The sequence below is a fragment of the Aquarana catesbeiana genome, linkage group LG01, assembly GCF_042186555.1.
Source record: "Aquarana catesbeiana isolate 2022-GZ linkage group LG01, ASM4218655v1, whole genome shotgun sequence".
Lineage (NCBI taxonomy): Eukaryota > Metazoa > Chordata > Amphibia > Anura > Ranidae > Aquarana > Aquarana catesbeiana.
In genome coordinates this window covers 947845411-947871805 of record NC_133324.1, presented here as the reverse complement: position 1 = coordinate 947871805, position 26395 = coordinate 947845411, and the positions used below count along the sequence as shown (strand labels likewise).

General features: G+C 46.1%; 1 protein-coding gene across 1 annotated transcript in view; it reads left to right on the top strand.

Annotated features, from left to right (window-relative positions):
* Positions 1–253: 253 nt before the first annotated feature.
* ADISSP (adipose secreted signaling protein) overlaps positions 254–26395 on the top strand; it is a 117068-nt gene continuing 90926 nt past the window's right edge. Inside the window, exon 1 of the mRNA XM_073611115.1 lies at positions 254–411. The gene's annotated coding sequence lies outside the window, so the exon portion shown is untranslated. The remainder of the gene's footprint in view (positions 412–26395) is intronic.

Below are 26395 nucleotides of genomic sequence, written 5' to 3'. Positions count from 1 at the left end.
CCTCACGAAGCCAATAGTGGGCGTGGCACAATGGTCACGTCTAAGCTCTCTCGGTGAAGCCGTTGTCCATAGGTCGTTGTCTATTGAAGGTGGGCAGGGTAAAAAGCCACGCCCGCTCCCTGGAAAGCCAATAAGAAGCCTCGCCAGATGTGTGGGCGTGGTACTGTGGAACGCATTCTCTCCATTCGTTGAGGGCTGTTGTTTATATAGGATGTGGATAAAAACAGTAGGCGGGGAATGACTGAGAGCCAATAAGGAGATTCAGCCAGCAGTGTGGGGGCGTGGTTAGGAGGTTAGTGCATTGTGGAGGGGAAGGAGCGGGCTGTCTAGTTCAGTCTGTGCCCGGGACTGGAGACGGGCGGATCGGGGGAGGGGAGTTTTACGCTGTTGGACAGGATCATTGGTAACAGGTGAGTGAGGAGTGCTGTCAGTGTGATGAGGAGGAGGATGAAGAGGAGGAGGTGGTAATAATATACACTGCTACTGCAATCACTTAAAGGGCATGTCCACCCCAGGTTGGTGTATAAGCAGAGCTCCATGCTGCCACCTCTCCATACACCGGTCCTTCATCTTGTTATTTTCTGGCTGTTCTGGAGGAATGCAGAGAGGCAGCAGAGCTTCCCCCCTGTGCTGACACTTCCTCTTCTCCATGCTGGGGTTATGAAATGCTATCTGTGTGACATTCTGACACCTTTCTACAGCCTGTCCCCGGCCAGCATTCTACAGAGGAAGACCCTTGCACTTTGTGTGGAAGCAGTGGTCCCTCTGCAGAGGTCCCACACATTGCCTGAGGGTCAGGGCTCTCCAATCGGCAGGGGGTATTAACTTTTGTTGCTTGCAGAGTTCTGACTCGGCTTTGTGGGTGCTGAATGAAATGATGATAGGGAATTGGGAGTGTGTCCGGAGGTCCATAGATTGGATGATGAAGCTGCACCGTGCCCTGCTAAGGCCAGATATCAGTCTGTCTTTAGTCATTCACTTTCATTTTTTTTTACTTACAAATATGCCTGGGGAATGTATGGGGAAGCAGGGGTCTCTATTCTGCCTATTTATGGGGAAGCAGGGGTCTCTATTCTGCCTACGTATTGGGAAGCAGGGGTCTCTATTCTGCCTGCCTATGGGGAAGCAGGGGTCTCTATTCTGCCTGCCTATGGGGAAGCAGGGGTCTCTATTCTGCCTGCCTATGGGGAAGCAGGGGTCTCTATTCTGCCTGCCTATGGGGAAGCAGGGGTCTCTATTCTGCCTGCCTATGGGGAAGCAGGGGTCTCTCTTCTGCCTGCCTATGGGGAAGCAGGGGTCTCTCTTCTGCCTGCCTATGGGGAAGCAGGGGTCTCTCTTCTGCCTGCCTATGGGGAAGCAGGGGTCTCTCTTCTGCCTGCCTATGGGGAAGCAGGGGTCTCTCTTCTGCCTGCCTATGGGGAAGCAGGGGTCTCTCTTCTGCCTGCCTATGGGGAAGCAGGGGTCTCTCTTCTGCCTGCCTATGGGGAAGCAGGGGTCTCTCTTCTGCCTGCCTATGGGGAAGCAGGGGTCTCTATTCTGCCTACGTATTGGGAAGCAGGGGTCTCTATTCTGCCTGCCTATGGGGAAGCAGGGGTCTCTATTCTGCCTGCCTATGGGGAAGCAGGGGTCTCTATTCTGCCTGCCTATGGGGAAGCAGGGGTCTCTATTCTGCCTGCCTATGGGGAAGCAGGGGTCTCTATTCTGCCTGCCTATGGGGAAGCAGGGGTCTCTATTCTGCCTGCCTATGGGGAAGCAGGGGTCTCTCTTCTGCCTGCCTATGGGGAAGCAGGGGTCTCTCTTCTGCCTGCCTATGGGGAAGCAGGGGTCTCTCTTCTGCCTGCCTATGGGGAAGCAGGGGTCTCTCTTCTGCCTGCCTATGGGGAAGCAGGGGTCTCTCTTCTGCCTGCCTATGGGGAAGCAGGGGTCTCTCTTCTGCCTGCCTATGGGGAAGCAGGGGTCTCTCTTCTGCCTGCCTATGGGGAAGCAGGGGTCTCTCTTCTGCCTGCCTATGGGGAAGCAGGGGTCTCTCTTCTGCCTGCCTATGGGGAAGCAGGGGTCTCTCTTCTGCCTGCCTATGGGGAAGCAGGGGTCTCTCTTCTGCCTGCCTATGGGGAAGCAGGGGTCTCTCTTCTGCCTGCCTATGGGGAAGCAGGGGTCTCTCTTCTGCCTGCCTATGGGGAAGCAGGGGTCTCTCTTCTGCCTGCCTATGGGGAAGCAGGGGTCTCTCTTCTGCCTGCCTATGGGGAAGCAGGGGTCTCTCTTCTGCCTGCCTATGGGGAAGCAGGGGTCTCTCTTCTGCCTGCCTATGGGGAAGCAGGGGTCTCTCTTCTGCCTGCCTATGGGGAAGCAGGGGTCTCTCTTCTGCCTGCCTATGGGGAAGCAGGGGTCTCTCTTCTGCCTGCCTATGGGGAAGCAGGGGTCTCTCTTCTGCCTGCCTATGGGGAAGCAGGGGTCTCTCTTCTGCCTGCCTATGGGGAAGCAGGGGTCTCTCTTCTGCCTGCCTATGGGGAAGCAGGGGTCTCTCTTCTGCCTGCCTATGGGGAAGCAGGGGTCTCTCTTCTGCCTGCCTATGGGGAAGCAGGGGTCTCTCTTCTGCCTGCCTATGGGGAAGCAGGGGTCTCTCTTCTGCCTGCCTATGGGGAAGCAGGGGTCTCTCTTCTGCCTGCCTATGGGGAAGCAGGGGTCTCTCTTCTGCCTGCCTATGGGGAAGCAGGGGTCTCTCTTCTGCCTGCCTATGGGGAAGCAGGGGTCTCTCTTCTGCCTGCCTATGGGGAAGCAGGGGTCTCTCTTCTGCCTGCCTATGGGGAAGCAGGGGTCTCTCTTCTGCCTGCCTATGGGGAAGCAGGGGTCTCTCTTCTGCCTGCCTATGGGGAAGCAGGGGTCTCTCTTCTGCCTGCCTATGGGGAAGCAGGGGTCTCTCTTCTGCCTGCCTATGGGGAAGCAGGGGTCTCTCTTCTGCCTGCCTATGGGGAAGCAGGGGTCTCTCTTCTGCCTGCCTATGGGGAAGCAGGGGTCTCTATTCTGCCTGCCTATGGGGAAGCAGGGGTCTCTCTTCTGCCTGCTTATGGGGAAGCAGGGGTCTCTATTCTGCCTGCTTATGGGGAAGCAGGGGTCTCTATTCTGCCTGCTTATGGGGAAGCAGGGGTCTCTATTCTGCCTGCTTATGGGGAAGCAGGGGTCTCTATTCTGCCTGCTTATGGGGAAGCAGGGGTCTCTATTCTGCCTGCTTATGGGGAAGCAGGGGTCTCTATTCTGCCTGCTTATGGGGAAGCAGGGGTCTCTATTCTGCCTGCTTATGGGGAAGCAGGGGTCTCTATTCTGCCTGCTTATGGGGAAGCAGGGGTCTCTATTCTGCCTGCTTATGGGGAAGCAGGGGTCTCTATTCTGCCTGCTTATGGGGAAGCAGGGGTCTCTATTCTGCCTGCTTATGGGGAAGCAGGGGTCTCTATTCTGCCTGCTTATGGGGAAGCAGGGGTCTCTATTCTGCCTGCCTATGGGGAAGCAGGGGTCTCTATTCTGCCTGCCTATGGGGAAGCAGGGGTCTATCTGCAGAGGTTTATAGAGAAGATGAGGCAACTACATAGTGCCTTGGTCATATACGGCAGAGACTTGATATTGCTCAGTCTTGGGTGGGAATGCCCTTTAAGTCATTGCATTGTCAGTAATTCTGCCTATGTATAGGGTAGCAGTGGCCTCTCTGCAGAGGTTTATGGAGGAGAGGAAGCAGCTGCATAGTGCCTCCCTTGGTCATACGCAGCAGAGAATATTGCTCAGTCTTGGGTGGTAATGCCCTTTAAGTGATTGCATTGTCAGTAATCCTACTGGACAGACCGGACGGGATCCCAACCTTTGACTGATACCCTTCTGAGGTTTCCAGGACTTTACATGGCAGAGAGGATGGGGAGAGATTCTGGGCCACAAAGCCTTAGTTCAGCATTGTCTTTAGACAACTAGTTCATCCGAGAGTCCTCTTTGGTAGTAGTCGTGGATGAAGGCTACTACTTCATATAGTAGACTCCTATTACTTGAATCTCTTATGGATTATCTCTTGGTGTTCTGGTTCTGTAGTTCTGATTGCTATGGACTTAATGGCCAAACGTTTTGTGGACACCCGACCATCACACCTGTATGAGCTTGTTGGGCATCTTATAACAAATCCATGGATATTAATATTTAGTTAGTTCCCCCATTTGTTGATGTATTGGCCTTCTTTATTCTAGGACGGCTTTCCACAAGATTTTGGAGGCTGGCCGTGGGCATTTGTGCACATTCAGCCAAAAGCACATTTGTGAGGTCAGGTACTGGGGTTGAAAGAGAAGACCTGGGTCCCTATCAGTTTTCTGGGTAATCCCAAGGGTGTTTAGTAGGGTTGAGGTCAGGGTCCTGTGCAAGACACTTGAATTGGAGGAACATGGGTGACCTGCACAAAGCCCTGACCTTAACCCTACTGAACACGTTTGCTTTATAAAGGCCTGGTTGGACCAGTTTGGTGTGGCGGAAGTTGAGTGGCCAACACAGGTCCCTGACTTCAACCCTACTGAACACCTCTGCTTCATATGGACATGTCTGGAGGAACTTGAGTGGCCTTCACAGGTCACTGGCCTCACCCTACTGAACACCTTTGCTCCGTAAAGACATGGTTGGACCAGTTTGGGGTTGAAGAACATGAGTGGCCTACACAGGTTGCTGACCTCAACCCTACTTGAACACCTTTCCTTCATTTAGACATGGACCAGTTTGGGGTGGGGGATCTTGAGTGGCCTACACAGGTCCCTGACCTCCACCCTGTTGAACACCTTTGGGATAAATGGGAATACCTGTTGAGGGACAGTTCTCCAAACTATTATCAGACCATGTCTTTATAGAGCTGTCTGTGCACAGGGAGACGATCATGCTGGAACATAAAAGGACCTTCCACAAACTGTTGTCCTTGTATGCTGCAGTACCCTTCACTAAAAATATCTGAATTCAGTCTTCTGGAGGGGCAACGACACTCTTGGCCATATAGTGTATTAGAGGTTCCCGAGCATTAAACTTGAAGTCCCTATAACCCCTACTATACATTGAGGACTGTAACATAGAAATCCATACAGTCCATATACCTTCTTTGATCCAGCACCACTTTGAACCAACCAATCTTCCTCTGGGCATGGTCATCCCAGTTCCTTGAACCTGGATGACGGTTGCAATCCAACAACCTGGTTTAACCAATTCTTATTCTACTTTCTCATTGTAGAAAATTGCTGATAACATTTCTTTATGAACAATTCAGGTTATAGGATGTAGTTTTGGATACTTTTTTGCTCTGTTTCTTCACTTTCAATGTTAATACTTTTAGACCTTTTTTACTTTCAAATCTTGACGTTTTTATATTAACTATATTCAAAAATTCATTTTTTTTTTTTTAATTTGCCCGAAGTTCAGTAGTTGTTAAATGAAGCTGGATAAATTGCACTCCAGTGGGCTATTGCTATTCTCTTTTGACCTTCATATTGATTGAGTTTGTCGGTGTGACACTCTGTGAAGCTTTAAAAGCCACTCCTAGCTATTTCCATTGATTATATGAAGGATCAAGTGGTCATCAGTGCTGAGTAAATGGGTGTTGCGGAAGCTCTCGGGATTGATTGTGCTTCCCGGGTGGAAGAAGGTGGGCTAGCAGCAGGTGTCTGAATGATGTACGTAGCTCAGTCTACCCAGTAAGATGAGCACATTCTGGGCCTTGAAGATGCTCTTCTTTAGCGTGAGTGATGGCATAAAATGGCTAAGTTCTACAGGAATGGGCATGGGCACCACCATCAGGAATATCATTGATAGCATTGAGTGAATTGGAGAACAACTTTGATGTGGTTTGGGGTTTCTTCAAATTGGAAAACTACTAGTGTCTTGAACCAGTGCTGCAGCACCCCAGAACACGCATGACTAGTGCAGTTCCTCCCCCCCCCCCCCCCCCTTTTTTTTTTTTTTTTTTTTTTTCTCCCCTTCTCTCTGATTATGGCATTTTTGGATGGAAAAACATCAGTGAGGCTTGGTCTTGTGATCTTGTCCTGGAAGAAAAAAAAAAAATCTACTATCATAATAGTGCAGCTGGCGTTTCTTCATTCCACCTGGGGAGCATTGACTAGCTCCATCGACTGGCACCTGAAACCACAGAGATGGGTGAATTCCTTACTTTGAGAGGTGGCTTCTTGTGGTGCTCTGATTTTTCTTTTGTTGCAGTAGGTTCTAAATTGTCTTAACGGAACAGAGTAGAGCGAAAGGGCCCTTTTAAAGTATCATTGCCCAGCTTTTCTTTTTTTCAAGAAGAGGGTTGATGGCAAATACAGTTTCCTAAATCATCGTCCAGGACAGCCCATGAGATATAGGCATCTCCTCCAACAGGAACAGGAAACGCATCACCAAAATGTACTTTAAAAGGAATTCCTTATGCTGAACTGGTCAGTTGATTGTGTTTCCTCTGACAGGAGGAGATGCATCACCTTGAACCTGGATGAGGGAGGCCTCTGTTAATCCCAGTAAAGGTGAAGTCGTTTCCAGGTGCCAGAGGCTCTATTGCCAAGCCTCATTTTCGGCAAAGGGGAAGAGCTGGCTGGTGCCTTAATGGCTGTTCCTTCTAGCAATGGATGTCAAGACACTATAAACCGGAAGAGCTAAACCTGCATTTTGGATTCTTCAAAAAGCTAGATTCTTCAATGTCCTTCCACTGGTCTCTTTGATTTGGCTAGCTCTTAAAGTGAATCTTTGCCCACACAGGTCAAAGTAACCTTCACTTTAATTGTCTCTCTCAAGCAGCCCATACTTTCCTTTCTTTTGCTATCTCGCCGGTCTGATCTGCTTCTGGGAATGAAGGAAAGTTCTATTGTAAGCTACAGGAAACCTGTGTCAGTGCATATATAGGTTTATGGAGAGTCTGTGAAACAACAATTGACTGAGCGCAGTCACATGGACTGAGTTGTGTACTTCTTCATACCCAGAAGTGAAGTATGGGGTATTTGGTTCCAGGAGTGGTAGAGAACCAAAGGAAAGGCGAGTGGATGGAGGGGATGCCCGTAGAGAGATATTCCTCCATCCTATTTACTGTTTAGGCTTTGTGAACTTAACAAAGTAGATGAGGTCCCTCCTTCGCCCCCCCGCCCCCCTCTTTTTCCCCCTCCTCCTTCCTCCCCCCCCCCCCCCCCCAGGACCTTCTCAAGTAATATTGCTGAAATTTACTACCTCCAAACCCATATCCTACGGTGATGTAACATTAACAGCTCTACGTATTTTTCTCCTGTTTAAATGTGCAAATCAACTGTCTTGTGACAATTCTTGCAATAATATATCGGTGTACAAATGTGTATATGCATCGCTTGCACTGTAAAAATCGAATAAACATTTTTCTTGTAAAAAAAAAAAAAAAGTATATGGAGGGGTTTATGGCAGTTCTTTGGTCTAAATGTCCATAGCCTGAGCACAGGTTCACTTAAAAGTGAGAGAAATACATAGGGTGCCTTCTGAAAATGCTGATTTTACATACCTGAATGTGTGGACTGTGAGGCACTGGGTCCCAAGTCTTCTCTCGTCTGGACTGCAGATTAGGATGGTGTTTCTTCTGGTGTCCACCCTCCTGATTGGAAGACATGGACACTTCCTGTTGGTTGTCCAGTGGTCCAGCTCACTGATGACATCTTGTCGAGGGGTGTTTTTGTTTTGTTTAATTTTAGGTTGTTTACAAAAATGTTTTAATTGATGATGTTTTTCTCCCTGGGAATGTGAAGCGCTTTGGACAGTGGTACCCAACCTCAGTCTTCAAGCACCTCTGAGTAATGTTTTCAGGATTTCCTTCACCTTGTACGGGTGCTTCTTAAATTCATGTCAATGGCTTGTTTATGAGAGCTATTTTTTTTCTAAGGGGAAGCGTATCTTGTTGGGGTACTTGAGGACTGAGGTTGGGAGCAACTAGCCTAGGAGATGAGGCCATCTTGGACGCACTCAGTGGAGCCAAATAACCTGCCAGCATGTTTTTGTAGTGCGGAGTACCTAAAGGAAACCCACGCAAGCACAAAGAGAACATGCAAACTCTATGTAAGTAGTATCTCCCAAAACATATCCTGTTGGGGGTACTAGAGGACTGAGGTTGAGAACCGCTAGCTTAGGAGTACTCTGCACTCCAAAGGAAACAAATGCAAGCACGAGAAGAGCATACAAGCTCCATGCAGGTAATGTCCTGGTCAGAATTTAAACCCGAGGACTGAAGTTTGGAGTCATCTTGGGCACACTCGGTTGAGCCAAATAACCTATTGGCATGCTTTGGAGTGGGGAATTGCCCAAATGGAGACCAAGGAGAAAGCAAGCACAAGGAGAACACGCAAACTCCATATAGGTAGTATCTCCCAAAACATGTCCTATCAGGGGGTACTTGAGGACTGAGTTTGGGAGTCACCTTGGGTGCACTCAGTTGAGCCAATTAACCTACCAGCATGTCTTTGGAGTGTGGATTACCTAAATGAGAACATGCAAACTACATCTAAGTAGTATCTTCCATAACATCCTTTTGGACATACTTGAGAACTGAGGTTGAGAGCCAAGCAAGCACAAGGAGAACATGCAAGCTCCATGCACGTACCCCAAGGACCCCGGTGCTGCATGGGGAAAAAGTGCTAACCATTGAGCTATTGTGCTGCGTTAACAAGACCAGTTTACCAAAAAGCTAGATCAGGGCTCAAAATTTCAAGTCCTGAGCTACTAGCCAGGCCTTAAGAGTTGCTTGCCACCAGTTGCCCCACTCTACCATGCCCCTAAACACGCCCTTGGGAATTGTCTCATGAAATTACACTGTTAAATGTTTTATGCAGAATTTATTTACAAAACTGAATATCAACAACAACAACAACAACAACTTTATCAATATTAACGTAAAGCATATCAGTTCCCATCAGTGCTGCCTTATCAGTGCGGCCTATCACTGCATGGGGATCACAGGGAAGAGAGCTGGCCAGATTACACAGAGAGAGGATCTTCCTTTGTGACACAGCTTGGATTTGAAACGCCGGCCGCTGTCAAAGTCCCGCCTCCTGGGCTGGCTCCTATGATAGACATCACGCTGGTCCGATGCCTGGAAATTGGACCAGTGTGCTGTCTATCATAGGAGCTGGTCCAGGAGGTGGGACTTTGACAGCGGCCAGCGTTTTCAAATCCAAGCTGTGTCACAGCGGTAGTTCCTCTCTCTGTGTGGTGTGACCGGCTCTCTTCTTGACAGTTTCCTGGCTGATCGCGTCAGCCTTTTTCTAAAGGGCTTTAGAGTTGCCCCGGGGGAAGGAGCAGTTGCCTCCCTGCCCCCCCTATCCTCCCAGCCCAGTCCGCACCTGCTCCACACTCACCCTCAGCTTATTTCCACTAATGCGAGCAGGCAAGTGGAAATTGAGGACTGAGCTAGATCTGGGAGTGGAGGCCATGAAGAGCATCATGTAAGGGTGGATTCGGGTAAGTCAAAATGGTTTGGAAGGGGTTGGTTGTTTGTGGTTATATAAATTTTTTTTTTTTTTTTTTTTTTTTCTAACTGGTCAAGGGTTGGGAGGATGGAGGATGTTTTTAGTCTGGAGATGGTCTTTTAAAATTGAAAAGAGGAATTCCAACCTACCTCCTGGATGATGCAGCTTCTTCTAAAATCTATTTCTAGCATGTTTTTCAGCTTATTGAAATGTTTTTCCATCAAGGAGAATGACAACGACAAGTTCAGACACAGCGTGCTGTTTAGTGTGATATGTTATCACAGTTTGTATAATGCTCTGCTGTGTTCGTTAGGCAGTGACGGAAGCTGTCAGTGAAAAATTATTATTTTATCTTTTTATGACATGCTGGGCCTTGATATACAAATACTTTTTAAAGTGGCTTTATCACTAAAATAGATAAAGTCCTCCCTGCAAAGAAACCTCTAATGGTCTCCTCTCCCACACCAATCTCTGCGGGGGGGGGGGATAAGGGGCAATGTTTTGAACCCAGGGAGCAGCCAGATGACCAGGGATCGGACATTCCCCGGATACATTGTGCTTAAAGCGGGGGTCCACCTAAACTGCCAAAAAAAAAAAAATATTAAAAGCCAGCAGCTACAAATACTGCAGCTGCTGACTTTTAATAAATGGCCACTTACCTGTCCCAGGGTCCAGCGATGTCGGCAGGCGACGCCGAGAACCCGCTCGGTTCTCGGCAGCTGCCGCCGCCATCCTAGGTGAGGAAATCAGGAAGTGAAGCATTGCGGCTTCACTTCCCGGTTCCCTACTGCGCATGCGCGAGTTGCGCTGCGCATCGTAACTGGTCCCCGCTCTCTCCTGGGAGCTGTGTGTTTCCCAGGAGACAGCGCAGTGGGGACAGGAAGAGGCATAGACTCCCATGGGAGTCTATGCCGGAAGTGGGTGCAAATACCTTTCTTAGACAGGTATCTGCACCCCTCTCCCCCCTGAAAGGTGCCAAATGTGACACCAGAGGGGGGGAGGGTTCCGAAAAGCGGAAGTTCCATTTTTGTGTGGAACTCCGCTTTAAGCAAACTAAATGTTATCCGGTTGAAGTTTAAGTCTAATTCAAATATATTTATAATAAAATAAAAAAAAAAAAATATATATATATATATATAGATAGATAGATAGATAGATAGATAGATATAGATATATAGAACATGTATGTGGCGACTTTCATATCTAATAAATAGTGATGCACCGAATTTTCGGCCGCCGAAAATGGCCTTTTTGGCAAAATACCGAAAATGGGGGCGGGGCCCCGTCCCTGGTGCTGCCCATTACGGGGGTGTCCTTCTGGCGATGCGCGCCTTCTTTCTTTCGTCGCTTTCGGTATCGGTGCTGTTTCGGGATCAAGGAAGATTTATTATCGGTTTCGGCACAAAAAACCCATTCGGTGCATCCCTACTAATAAACCTTTACCAGAGGAAGCATCATCCCCTAGAAATATAATCTCAAAATTACAGCATTAACCTATCTCCAGTGCGTCCCAGTTGGAACGTCTTTATGGCTGACGTAGTAGTGTCATCGCGTTTCACGGGAACCCCCTGCTCCTTCAGGACCTTATAGACCTCACTCATGTCCACATGTGATAACATTACAATATTTAGAACTAAACATCAAATCTATATTCGGAACCAAAAACCATAATGGCCCCCAAAATAACACTCGCCAGCCACTTTATTAGGTACACCTGCTCAATTGCTTGGTAACACAAATTGCTAATCGGCCAATCACATGGCAGCAATTCCAATTCATTTAGGCATCTAGACATGGTAAAGATGACTTGCTGAAGTTCAAAAGGAGCACCAGAAAAGGGATTTTTAGTGACTTTGAACGTGGCTTGGTTGTTGGTCCCAGATAGGCTGGTCTGAGTATCTCAAAAACTGCTGATCTACTTGGGATTTTCAGACACAACCATCTCTCGGGTTTACAGAGAATGGTGGTGGTGGTGGTGGTGGTGGTGGTGGTGGTGGGGGGGGGGTCAAATATCCAGTGAGTGTCAGTTGTGTGGAGGAAAATGCCTTGTTGATGTCAGAGGAGAATGGGCAGACTGGTTTGAGATGATAGGAAGGCAACAGTAACTCAACTAACCCCTCGTTATATCCAAGATATGCAGAATACTATCTCTGAACGCACAACACATCAAACCTTGAAGAAGATAAGCTACAGCAGCAGAAGACCACATCGGGTGCCACTTCTGTCAGTGAAGAACAGGAAACTGAGGCTACAATTCACACAGGATCACCAAAATTGGACAATAGAAGATTGGAAAAACTTTGCCTGGTCTAATGAGTCTCAATTTCAGCTGCGACATTCAGATGGTCGGGTCAGAATTTGGTGTAAAGGACATGAAAGCATGGATCCATCCCGCCTTGTATCACTGGTTCAGGCTGGTGGTGGTGGTGTAATGGTGTGGGGGATATTTTCTTGGCACACTTTGGGCCCCTTAGTACCAATTGATCATCTCATAAAGCCACGGCCTACCTGAGTATTGTTCCTGACCATGTCCATCCCTTTATGACTACAGTGTCCCCATCTTCTGATGGCTCCTTCCAGCAGGATAATGCACTATGTCACAAAGCTCCAATCATCTCACCACTGGACAATGAGGTCCCTGTACTCCAATGGCCTCCACAGTCACCACATCTCATCCAATAGAGCACCTTTGGGATGTGGTGGAATGGCAGATTCACATCATAGATGTGCAGCCAACAAGTTGATGCTGTCATGTCACTGTGGAGCAAAATCTCTGAGGAACATTTCCAAAAATAATGCCAACCGTACAAAGGGGGAAATTAAAATATATCTATATCTATATTTGTGTCATACACATAGGACAAGGCAGTGCTGAATTCCAGATCAAGCCCTGGGCTATAGTTGGGGTGTGTGTGTGTGTGTGTGTGTGTATGTATGTGTTTTAGTTTCAAATATTGTTTTGTAATCACTTGTGGACATGAGTGAGGTCTAAAAGGTCCTGAAGCGGGGTTCCCATGAAATGCGTTGACCTTTCAACCATTCCAACGTTTCAACTGGGATGCACTGGAGATGGGTTGATGCTGTGTGGGGTTTTTTTTTTTTTTTTTTTTTTTTTTTTTTACACAGTGTGTGTGTAATACATTTGGTTGTTTTTATACTGTATTTGGCTGTATTACTCATGTTCTTAATATTTTTAATTGATTTATATTTACTATTGGAGGCATATATAGTGTCCCATGGTTTTGGTTTTGGATTATAATATAGAACAGCATTTTCCTAGATATAATTCCTGGGGTTTAGTGACCTAGACTACTATGACGGCAGAAAAGATGCCGGAATAACCGTTTTATGCACAGTTGCCTTGTAGTAACCCTTCCCCCAATGTGTATTGTATTGATTGGAATGAGGTCAGGAGAGGCGGTAATGTGTGTTTTATATACGATCAGCCGCCATCGCCTTGTGGCGTGTGTACACTGCTGTCACCGGAGGAAATTCTTTTACTCTGACAATGTAAGCCGCATGATATCGGCACATTTCTGAAGTCTATTTATTCTGTAACACAGGAGGGTGACGGCCAGGCCTGCCAGAGGAACGAGCCTGATGCTATATGAATGAAAGGTCAATATACTGTTGGTGTACGTTAACAGAGTGTACCATCAATCAGCCATGCTACTATACACATGGGTAATAGTCAAAGCAAAACTGAAGTTATCCCTCACACCCCCAGGTAGAGTTTTTTTTTTTTGTTTTTTTTTTTTTTTTTGTTTTTTTATGGAAGGTATGGTAAAAAAAACTACTTGCCCCTCAGACGGCAGTTCCAGCATGCAAGCTAGGGAGTTGGTGACCAAACGCTGATGCTGGATGTGCAATAATCATAGTTGCCAACATTGTAAAAAATTTTAGGGGCGTTTTTATTTTTTTTTGTCTGTAGGCGGAGTCTTATAGTTAGGGAGTGTGGCTTAAACTTAATATTGGGCGTGGCTTAAAGGGGGTGTGGTTCGAGTCTGAGATGAATGAGGGATGGGAGAAGAAAGTGGGAGAGAAAAAGGGGAGAGAAGGAAGGAAAGAGGGATGGAGGGACAGCAGGCCCAGATTCTACACCACAATAGCAATATATGTAGTACACAAAATTTAACAATCGGCAGATAAAGATACTCCAAACACCTGATGTTAGCACTTCAATCATCCCAACACCATGGTTGTTATGGTGTCAGGATGACTGGAGCGCATTATTTCTGTTACGTTGTAATATAAAATAGTTCAATGCGCCATAATGCAAAATCGTTGGGAGCCCTGAGTGTGTTACTTGCTACGTTGCCTGACACCAGATGCCATCAGGTGCCCCCTGCGCAGTCCCACCTTGCATCAGGTGCCTCCAGCTAAGTCCCTTGACTCTGCCTCTAGTCGTCAGCAGGCCACTGGGCAGAGGGTTGAGCTAGTCCTCATTTCTGACTTTCAATGTCTTGTTCCACTGTGTCTAGAGGTGGCCATATTGGAAAAAGATAGTTATTCAGCCAAAACTTCCTTTACCTGTCTGCTAGCAAATGTTTAAAATTACTTGCGTCACAGGCAGTGTACACTCCTGGCATATGTAAATGTCCTGCAGGAACAATGCAACTCCAACATGCATGCACATGGGCCAAATAGGTAGTTGCATGGTTAGTGGCCAAACACTGATGCTAGATGTGGAACAAGCAACGGAGGAGATGTGTCTGAGCATGGGTCTTGTTTGAAACTGAGATGTTTTTCATAATTTGCAAATATGTCGAGCTCCTGTGGAACCATGGAGTTTTGGTTCTTTGACCTTTTGAACTGTGGAAACTCTGCTCAAAAAAGGGAAACAGAGGGTGAAGCACTAGTCACCAGAACTATCTCTGTGGTCTCCATGCAGCAGATCCCAGTTACTGACTTGTGCCGTGTACACACGACCGGACTTTTCGACTGAACTGGTCAGACGGAACTAATCCGTTGGATAATTCATTGTGTGTGGGCTTCATAGGACCTTTTCTGTCGCAAAATCTGTTGGACTTTAGAAATAGAACATGTTTCAAATCTTTCCGACGGCCTTGAGTCCGATCGAAAAATCCGTTTGTCTGTATGCCAGTCCGATGGACAAAAAAAGACGCAAGGGCAGCTATTGGCTACTGGCTATGAACTTCCTTATTCTAGTCCAGTCGTATGTCATCACGTTCGAAACGATCGGACTGGTGCGATCATGTGTAGGCAAGTCCGTTCCGTTGGAATTCCGTCAAAGTCCTTCGGAGTTCAGTCCTACGAGAAGTCCGCTCATGTGTACGCGCCCTTAGTGCCTTGTTCCACTTTGTAGGCGGTCCTATTGGTACAGCAGGTCTACAGACTCAACCCTGTAAAGGTGGAAGCCCCTCATAATGGGCACAGCAAGCGCGCAGACCCTGGAACTTGGGTCAGGGGCTATGAGAGCTCTTCATAATGGGCACAGCAGGTGTAGATAACCTGGAACTCATCTCAGGAATGATTGGAGCCCTACACAACACACAGCAAGTGGTGCAAGTTCAGGAACTCAACATGGAGAGCTCACCAGTAGAGTTCCCAGGAGATGGAAGAGACTGTTGGGGTTTAACTGTTTTTTTAACTTGTGTGAAAATCTGAAATGTCCATGTGGGGTGGACCAATACTATAGGTAGCTGTTTTATCATCTAGAAGAATTTTTCACCCATGGATGGTATGGAAACCGACTGGTCGTCATTGTTTTGTGAGGATTCAGATTATGGATGGTTCTTGTTTTTCGTGTCTGTACGCAGGTGGTGAGAGATGTTGCAGCTTCTTACAATCCTCTGTCTGGGGCTGTGATCTGGTGATTATCAGTTGGAATTTTTTTTACACCCCTGCCTGTGAAGCTTTGTCACATAGTCAGCTGCTGTTGGATGGAATAATCTTCCAACTTAACCCCTTTTAGAGATGCACGGTTATGTTCGCCGAGACCCGAGCCATAGTAAAATGGCAGCTCTGGGCGAAAGGACAGAAGTATGTAAAGTCGATCATTAAATCCTCCTATAACATTTAAATTCCTCTCCCCACCTCAAGTGGAAATTCATGCACACCTGTGTGTTTTGTAGCCCAAAATCTCATGGTTTTCAATTGTGGCTGTTGACACTTGCATAATGTCTCTGAAAGCTTGTCCAGCCAGCTACAGTAAGGGGGATTTGATCCCCTGCTGATATTGTATGTTTGCACATTGACAAAAATGATCAGTCCTATATAATTTTAATGGTCGGTTTATTTTAACGGTGAGAGACAGAATAACTAAAAAAAATCCAGAAAAACGTATTTCAAAAAAGTTATAAATTTGATTTGCACTTTAATGAGTGAAATAAGTATTTGACCCCTTCGCAAAACACGACTTAGTACTTGGTGACAAAACCCTTGTTGGCAATCGGAGGTCAGACATTTCTTGTAATTGGCCACCATGTTTGCACACCTTTTTTCAGGAGGGATTTTGTCCCACTTCTCTTTGCAGATTCTCTCCAGTTCATTAAGGTTTCCAGGCTGACGTTTGGTAACTCGAACCTTCAGCTCCCTCCACATATTTTCTAGGGGATTAAGGTCTGGAGACTGGCTAGGCCATTCCAGGACTTTTAATGTACTACTTCTTGAACCACTCCTTTGTTGCCTTGGTCATGTGTTTTGGGTCAGTGTCATGCTGGAATACCAATCCACGGCCCATTTTCAATGCTCTGGCTGAGGGAAGGAGGTTCTCGCCCAAGATTTGATGGTACATGGCCCTGTCCGTCGTCCCTTTTTGATGTGTTGAAGTTGTCCTGTCCCCTCGGCAGAAAAACCCCTCTGAGGCATAAGGTTTCCACCTCCATGTTTGACGGTGGGGATGGTGTTCTTGGGTTCATAGGCAGCATTCCTCCTCATGACACGGTGAGTTGAGTTGATGCCAAAGAGCTTGATTTGGGTCTTCTCTGACCACAACACTTTCATCCAGTTCTGGTTGGGTAACCAAAATTCAGACTTTTAGGGCATGGAAACAATGGAGAGGTAATGGAAAGGCAACAAAAAATAATCATAATATTTATTGAAAAAAGTACATAGTATATCACAATGGTTAAAAACATGAAAAGATAATTTGTACAGTGAGCCCTTGTGCGTCTACACGTTTTGCCGTGAGGCTTCTTCAGGACACAATCAAGGTTTAGAGATGTAAAATATACAAAGAGCAAATCTCACTATCTGTAATGAGATATATATATATATATATATATATATATATATATATATATATATATATATATATATATATATATATATATATATATGTCCATTAAAACCAAAACAAAAAACATAAACATTGCATGAACATATTGAATCATATTAAATTTTAAAAAGCATATGCTAAACAATCCATGAGTTCTCCTCTGAATCATTCAGATGTTCATTAGCAAACTTTCTTGAGCAGTTGGAACCTTATGAACACTGCAGGAGTGTGTAACCAATTGTTTTCTTGGTGACTATGGTCCCAGCTGCCTTGAGATCATTGACAAGATTCTCCCGTGTAGTTCTGGGCTGATTCCTCACCGTTCTCATGATCATTGAAACTTCATGAGGTGAGATTTTGCATGGAGCCCCAGACCGAGGGAGACTGAATTATTTAGTGGTTTCTTCCATTTGAGAATAATCTCACCAACTGCTGTCACCCTCTAACCAAGCTGCTTGGCGATGGTCTTGTTGCGCATTCCAGCCTTGGGTAGGTCTACAATCTTGTCTCTGACATCCTTGGACAGCTCTTTGGTCTTGGCCATGGTGGAGAGATTGGAATCTGATTGCTTCTTTGGACAGGTGTCTTTTATACAGGTAACCAGCTGAGATTAAGAGCACTCCCTTTTTAATAGAGTGCTCCTAATCTCAGCTTGTTACCTGTATAGAAGACACCTGGGAGCCAGAAATCTTGTTAAATGATGGGGGATCAAGTACTTATTTCACTTATTAAAATGCAATAAAAAATATTTTTTTTTTTTTTTTTTTTTTTTTAGCAAGTCACCATGGGTGTGTGTCCTTTGACATCTTTTGGCAGCAGTTGGAGATTAGTATATGTGTTTTACAGTTGTTACCTCTCTTTGGATTGTCATGGCAATCTGCCAGTGTGCTGGTTGATGTCCCAGGACGCTGACCTTGCATATCAATTGGCCTCCCTCATACCCGTGTCTGTGACAGAGACCATTGTCACTCTATAAAAGTTTCTGAACAAGGCATGGTGGGATCACCAGCTATTATTTTAATGAAGTCTTCAGGCTTAAAAATATTGGAAGTATTTTTGCAATGATCTTAATATGTTGTAGCTTCATGTGATTTCAGTGGTTGTGTTTTACATCTACCTTAAAGTGGTTGTAAGCCTCGGACATACAATATGAACAAAGCATATCCCTCTATAGCAGTGATGGCCAACCTTGGTACCCCAGATGTTTTGGAACTACATTTCCCATGATGCTCTTGCACTCTGCAGTGTAGTTGAGCTTCATGGGAAATGTAGTTCCAAAACATCTGGGGTGCCAAGGTTCACAATCCCTGCCTATAGTGTGTACTTGTCTCAATCCAGTGTAATTTCTGTCTGCCGCCTCCTTCCCTTGCTATCAGTCACTTTTGACAAGTTTTCCTGACACCAAGAGAAAAATGGTGACAGGGGATGGACCTTCAGCTAATTGACAGCCTCAGTTCTGTGAAGGGGGGGAGGGGTGCCCCTTCCCTCCCATCAGCGCTTTGAGCTCTGCAGTGGGTAATTTCAACTCTCCGACCCTTTTTTTCGGAACTTTCAGACAAGCTGTATATATTTTGCACTTTGGATGTAGAGAAGAGAAGACTGCACAGATAAACGGGTACAACTTATAAGAGGGTTTGTTTCATCTCTGTGTATCACTCAAGGCCAGTCACTTCACTGGGTATATAGAAGGGTTTACAACCACTATAAAGTGGAACTTCACTCCCTTAATCAAACTTGACTAGCATTAGTAAATAGATAGGAATGTATATCATATTTACGTGTGTGTGTGTGTGTGTTTAAAAAAAAAAATAAAAATCTTTGTTTCTTTAGTTACTTCCTGGTTTCTTGCCTAGGCAAATGATGTATACATCCCAGGAGTCTTCTGAAGGGGTTTTCTGAGCTAAGAACACCCACTTGCATGCATGCATGCCCGAACTAAGGGCAGGTGGAGTCCACAAAGGAAATGCTACATGATTCATCTGCCCTTAGTCAAGATGGTCATGGCCAGAAATGCTAGGGAGTGTTTTTTTTCAAAGTGATTTTTTTTTTCAGCAAAATAAAGCACGGAGACATGGATGGGGGAGTTTGCTTTTGAATATTTAAAAATGTATAAAATCGCGTTTTTGCTTTGTGGTGCTCATATGCAGTGTAGTTCGGCTTTAAAGTGATGGGCTGTGCCCCACAAGCTTATAGCACATAACTGTGCTCCGCACTGACGTGTTGCGCGCCGCTACCAAGTGTCGTGATTTTCCCACACACTCCCGAATGCCGTGGGACATTGCAATCTGCACTTCAAGAGCTTTATAAATACCACAAGGATAAATATACAAAGTGCTGTAAAAACCTTAATGTAGTGTGAAGTTTAAATGAGGACAATTCTGATGTTTTTAGACCAGTTCATTAGAGTTAAAAATGACCACTTTTGAGCCAATGAGACCTATGACCTGAGCAACCTAGCCATGGCCAACACCTCGCCATTACCACCTTCTCCACCACCACCACCACCTTCTCCACCACTACCAGCACCACCACCTTCTCCACCTCAATTCCCATTCAATAACCCTCCAATCTAGTCTTCAGAACTGAGGAGAACATCACCGCTGGACAGCCAAGGGGTTGTAATTTCCATCCCAGACACCTAACATGGACACCCTCCAAAAGCAACCAACTCTGCAGTAAAACCGATGGAAGACACTGGATCTGGCAGGCCACATGACCAATGATTTAAAGAAGAACTTGGTGGGGGGGGGTGGGAGAAAGTGTACCCTGAATGGTGCCAATGCCAAGTGAGTGGCCCCTGTATTAAGAAAGCAGCAGGGCAGCTGCTCAGCACAGGACCTGAAAATTAGTGTAGAGCATTGTAGTGCCTATTACAGGGATGTCCATCTTTCACAGGGATCCAACAGGTATGACATTTACGTTTAGTCCAATGTAACTCTCTAACAATTGCCATACCTAAACCTAAAACACAACTAAACCCATCGATTTTTAACAGTTTAAAAAAAAAAAACATTATATTCCCAGCACTTGCTGGGAATGTAACGGCCGCATTCGTTGTGCTCTCAACCAGGTCATTAAATGGCTGGTGTCCTGACTAATCACATGGGCAACATCATGTCATTTGAAGATCAAACAGTGGCAAAGCTTTTGTGAGAAGAACACAAGCTTCCGTTTTTTTTTTTTGGCCTCTTGTTGAACATAAGATCAGCCTGGCTTTTTACTCCCCTTACTCTAAAGCACAGGTGTCAAACCCAAGGCCCGCGGGCGGAATCCAGCCCTCCAGGCCATTTCATGTGGCCCTCGCACCTCTCCTGCAGCTGCAGGAGAGCTCCAGCCCTCCTCTGGTCCACCTCCATACCCCTACTTTCAAGCAATGCATCCAGATTCTTCCCAGCAGCAGCATAAGGAAAGGGGGGTGCACTGTGATGTTAGGGAGAGTAGGGGACTCAACTTCTGATGGTGGGGTGGCTCTTGACATCTAATGTAAGGGGAGGGGATGCGCTGGACATCTAATCTTACAGATACAACCGGCCTTTTTAATGACAATCATAATGCTGATGCGGCCCACAATGAAATTGAGTTTGACACCCCTGCTCTAAAACATTAAGTGACCTGGAACAAGTATACATACAAGAAAACCATAGTAAACTCTGAAGTCCTTATCTTAATGCTTGGTCCAGGTCTGTAAGGAAAGGGTCAGCCAGGCAGGCAACTGGCATTTTTCAGATGGGGAGCTCAAGCATGGAAGCCTTGATATTTGTCTTGAGTAGGGTGGGAAAACCCTAAAGTCCCAGGTGGACAAGAACAGAGTTGAGAATTACAGCGGGAACATCTCTCTGTTGGAGTATCCAGGACATCTATGAAGCAGTGGTAGACTTGGACCAGAAGGGTCCTGAATGGATTGGCCCTTGAAAACCAAATGCATAAATTCTTGCATAAGCCTAGTTGTGACTGGTTCCTTTCAAAGCCCAATGTCCGGCTCCTCCTCCTGTGAAGTGTGTGTAAAAATTGTTGGATCCTCTTCCCTTTCCAATGATCTACCGATTTTTTTTTTTTTTTTTTTTTTTTTTTTTTTTTTTTTTTTATATTAGGGGTGCGCATCTTCACTGGTCTCACGATTCGATTATGATTATCTGGTCAACTATTCGATTCCACGATGCGACACGATTACCGACGAGCTCCCACTTCCGCTTGGGCCGCCTAGGCGGCCCTTCCACCCTTCCACCCTGCAATCTTCTGGGACACATTACCGTTCCCAAAAGATTGCCCGGCTATGCAGGAAAGCGCAGTGAGACATGCGTACCCGGCTGTGAAGCTGCGAGCTGTCACAGCCGGATGCCCATAGTAGTATTGCCAGTGCTGTGGACAGGCCGGGGAGAGAAAGGAGGGTTTGGGTGGCCACGTCGCTGGATTGTGGGAGGACAGTTGAGTGTCTTTTTATTAAAAGTCAGAAGGTACACCCTGTGAAGTTCCCTGTGCTGACCAGTGGCAGCTGGTGCTAAAAAATTTTTTTTTGGGGGGCTGCAAACAAACCCCGTCAAACGCAGCCACCTGTGCCCCGTCAAACGCAGCCATCACTTCACTAACCCCCCCCCCCACACACACACACACACACACAATGCACGGGCCACCACTGGTGCTGACAGTTCCTTGGCATTCCCGTTTGCCCACTAGGAGTTAACAGTGGAATGTGCACAGGATAGCCAGGGACCTGTCAGCACGGTGTGAGAGGTGTAAGTAGAGTACACATTTGTACTCTGTCTACTTACTGTTGTTAAAATTACTTTACTTTAATAAATGCTGTATTACAATGGATGATGTGCCCCGCTGTATGTGCTTTTTAAAAAAACTATGTCACTTCTTCATACCGAATTTCACAGTAGTACGATACATGTGACTCCCGCCCCTCTCCGCTCTCCTCTCACATCTCCTGAGTCCTGACGTCAGCGGGGAATTCTCAGCCCGGCCCGCCCCTCTCCGCTCTCCTCTCACGTCTCCTGAGTCTTGACGTCAGCGGGGAATTCTCAGCCCGGCCCGCTCTCTATAGCTATCGTATCAGGGAGAGGCGGGCGGGGCTGAGAATTCCCCGCTGACGTCAGGACTCAAGAGAGGAGAGCGGAGAGGGACGGGCCGGGAGTCACATGTATCGTACTACTGTGAAATTCGGTATGAAGTGACATAGTTTTTTTAAAAAGCACATACAGCGGGGCACATCATCCATTGTAATACAGCATTTATTAAAATAAAGTAATTTTGAAGAAAACGCTCCGAGCGCTGTCCCAGGAGGGACGGGGCTAGTCGTCATGACGTCACCCGCACTCAATTTTCCAGTCCTTTTGTATCGATGCCGCATCGGGGACCCCCGAATCGCGATGCAACAATTAATTTCAGCACCCCTACGATTTATGGGCAGTCCACGATGTTGGCACTGCTCTATAGATCATTTAGTGTTGTAGAGCTCTGTAGTGACTTCCCATTCGGGGGTGGCTCTATGAAGCCCTGTGCTCTCAGTAGGTCATCAGTCTGCCAGGTTAAATGATGCTGGTAATTATTTGGCTTTCCTCATCTCATATTTTTATTTTTTTTTTCCGTTTTTTTGTTTTTTTTGAGTTGGGCTTCAATTAGGTCACCTGAAAACTAGACATACAAGTGTCTCAGAACAGGTTGTCTACGTTTATATTCAGCCACCTGTCTGGAGCAGAGGGATGTCCCTTTGGTGCCATTTTCCGGTTGCTGTGCCGGGATTTATCCTCTCATTTGCTGGAATTAACACAGTAATGGTTCTAAATCCCCACACAATGCCACCCGAGACCTTTGAGCCGGGCACAGATTAACTGGAATAATTGAGAATGCAAATGTGGAGCCGTAAGGCACTTAGACACTGAATATGAGCTTTAGTATGCCAGCCAACAATTCCCGGGAGTGGACAGTTGTCAGGCTGGAGAGATTTTTGGGCCTCCTAAAGGTATGGGCTTGCTGGGTATGATAACGTTGTGTTGTGTATTGCAGCGCCGTGTATGTGTTCTATGCCAAGTGCCCCGAGGCCTATTTTAGATGGCTCGTAAAAATGAAACCTCCTTCCATTCACTGCACATTCCTCCGTTCATCTGAATTTTTTTTGCCAGTTTTCTAATGAATTAGTAGTTGGTCTCTCAATAGTAATATCACAATACAGGGTAATAAAAACAAAAACTGCCTTATTCTCCGGCTTCCCACCATTAAAAATAACAGGTGGCACCAAATCTAGGTTGGAACGTGGAGGCAAATCGGCAAAACCTACAAAGCCTTATTTTAAACTTGGGCACATTACACCAAAGGGGAATGAAGACTGACCAGAGTTGGCTTCTGATTGGGTGAAGGTGTTCGAATCCTGATAGAGAGAGAGAGATGGGTATATCTAGATAGATCTAATTTAACTATGATAAATAGGTTTAAAAATATTATAGGAAGTAGTCTTCATTTTGTACCATCAACAGTTTAATCTATAATTTGATCAATGTTGCTTGAACCCAGGATTCACAAGTTGCCATGGCCTCTAGATATTAAATGAACATAGTCTACAGGGGAGCCATTTGCATCATGTTCCAAATTGCACCCAACATACAGGCGTAACCTGGTGCAAAAGGTGGTGTTAGCCTTTAAGTAAATTGGTCATTTGGATAGGTTTGTAAGTAGGGTGCAGTTAGGTAGACTGCCCCTAGGGGGCTCTGTCCTAAAATAGTGTGTGGCAATGGTGAATAATGTAATTGGGTGTTGGGTCCCTTTTTTTTTTTTTTTTTTTTTTTTTTTTTTTTTTTTTTTTTTTTTTTTTTGACGAAGCCTTTCTGTAGCTATGTGTAGAGGCAATGGCCATGTATATACCAGGTTGGGAAGAGCCTATGCAGCTGGGGATGGGAGCCCGATAGCCCATCAGCATTCAGATGTAGTCGGCTGTGAAGAGGCCCTGGATAGGGCTGGATGACAGGGTGCGGTAGTGCTGCACAAAGAAGAGCTCACTGTAGTCTTCCTGCCTCTTATGGTTGGTGGAGGCTAAGAGCGGGCTGCAAAAGGCCTTTCAGGCCAGGCCAAGTGTTCTCTGCTGTGATCTTTCTATTCCCCTTGAGGTCCTTGGAGAAGGTGTACAGATACTAAAGGAGCAGCTGCAGCAGTCTTGTTTGTAGAACAGCATGCAGGAAGTTGTGAACTGCATCCATAGAGCCTTGGGCAAGTCAGAGCCCTCTGAGTGACTACTAATGATCCTGGAAAGGCGAGAGACTATGCAAAGGGAAGATGGCTTAAGGGTGAAGTGCTGCGTACTGCTTTCACGTAATGACTGCTGTGGTACATCCACTATATGTGACTGACAAAGTAATGTCAAGTGACCCCGAGTAGTATATATCAATGTGATGTGACTGGTTGCTGCCATCTTCTGTAGAAACATCAGTAAAGTGAGGAAACTGTACTATTTTTGTGAACATTCCTATCTTCTGAATATAAAGGCTGATTGGGAGGGGGGGGGGGGGGTGGCATGGAATTGGACACAATATGGCGGCTATAGAGGGCTACAAGCAGGTGGGTTATTCTATCAAGAAGTCGGGTGGGGACTTGTACCTCTTTGTGCCCACACCCAGCCAATCAGAAGACCCCTTACAGGCTTGTTTTGAGTTTTTTTTACATACCAGTTAGATGGTTGCTAAAGATCCTTGCGTTGGGCTTCTTTCATACCGGTGGGGGTTGCTAAAGACCCTGGATGTGGGTCTCTTTCATAACCGGGTGGATACCGGAGCTTTTGTTTTCTTTTTGTTTTCATAGTGGGTGGGTTGCTAAAGATCCTGGAGTTGGGCTTCAAGTGTGAGGTGTGTGTGTGTGTGTGTGTGTGTGTGTTTGTGTGTGTTTGGTTTTATTTATAATTTTATATATTTATTTTTTTTTTTTTTTTTTTTTTTTATTTAAATTTTTTTTTTTTTTTTTTTTTTTTTTTTATGGCGGACAATGTTCCTTCCTTTTTTTTTTTTTTAGATGATGGCGTCTCGAGAACATTGAGTAGGCAGTTCCAGTTTGGTCTTTCCTTGGTGCGGTGTTGGGTTTCCTGTTTGTTGGGTGGTTTGTATGTTGTAATTTATGGCTGCAGGTGTGGTGGTGGGAGTCTGCAAACCACCGGAAGGTTATGGACGGGTTACATGTACAGGGTTTGCCAAGTGCGACCGTAATCAGCGTCTGTTTATATCGTTGTCAGTCCCTGCCCTGGCGCCCACACTGCCTCCTATTTCCTCGCATTGTGGCCACAGAAGTCAGTTTAACGTATGAAGGCAAAGCTTTCTCTTTTTTTTTTTTTTTTTTTTTTTAGTTTAGGATGGAGTGGAGGGATTAGAACACCTGTTAGGTTTTTTATTGCTGTCTGTGCCCCCTAAAAAGGAAGATTTACCCTATTTTTGTTCTGGTGACCGTTCGCTCTTCTCAAAAGCGAGTCCCAAATTTTTGCGTTGTCACCAGAATAGGAATGGGGACACTATTTCTGGAGGGATTTCTTCTCCCTTTCTGTTGTGGCTATAGGACGGGAGGGATTGCCTTATTAGTTCTACTTTAACAACTTGCTGACCGCCGGCAGTAACTTTGCTGTACATCCTACCTGTACATCGGCACCGTCTTCCGAGTTCAGGGCACGCCCCCCCTTCCCGGTCGTCTCCCACTGTTATTGGACACGGCGTAATTTTGTCAACAGGTTTCAGCCAATGATTCATGACTGGAACCTGTTAATCAGCTGTGTACAGGGCTCTGTAGAGAGGGAACGATCTGTTTGTTTCTTCTCCCTCTCCCAAATTCTGGTAGCAGAATACATTTTTGCCTAAACTTATGAAGAAGTTTTTGTGTGTGTGTGTGTGTGTGTGTGTGTGTGTTTCTGTCTCCCTCCAAAAAAATATGAAAGGAACACTTTGACAGCATATCAGATCTCAATGGGGGGGGGGGGGGGGGGGGAAATCTAGTTGGATATCTATACTGATATGGACGGGGTAATGTGTTAGGAATGAAAGGATTCCACATCGTTTGATAGAAATGAAAACGTCCTACAGAGGGCTGAATTCAAAGACTAATCAAAAAATTATGCAGTAGGCTGGTGCGTTTTTGCTAAAATTTTCATTGCCGCAACTCAAAATTGGTCCTCAGTAGTTTGTACAGTATGGCCCCCACGTGCTTGTATGCATGTCTGACAACGTCAGGGAATGCTCTTAATGAGACGACGGATGTCCTGGGGTATTTCCTCACAGATCTGGACTAGGGCATAACTGAGCTCCTAAACAGACTGAGGTGCAACCTGGCGGTGTGGGATGGACCGAAACCTAATGTCTCAGATGTTCTATTGGATTTAGGTCAGGCAAGCATGGGGGACCATTCAATGGTATCAATTCCTTCATCCTCCAGGAACTGGCTGTATACCACAGGAGGCCGGGCATTGTTGTGCACAAGAAGGAACCCAGGACCCACTGCACCAGCGTAGGGTCTGACAATGGGTCCAGTGATTTCATCCCGATACCTAATAGCAATCAGGGTGCCATTTGTCTAGCCTTCAGAGGTCTGTGAGTCCCCCCATGGATCTGCCTCCCTAGACAATCACCGACCTACCACCAAACCGGTCACGCTGAATGATATTACAAGCAGCATAACATTCTCCATGAAGCAGCATAACATTCTCCATGGCTTCTCCAGACCC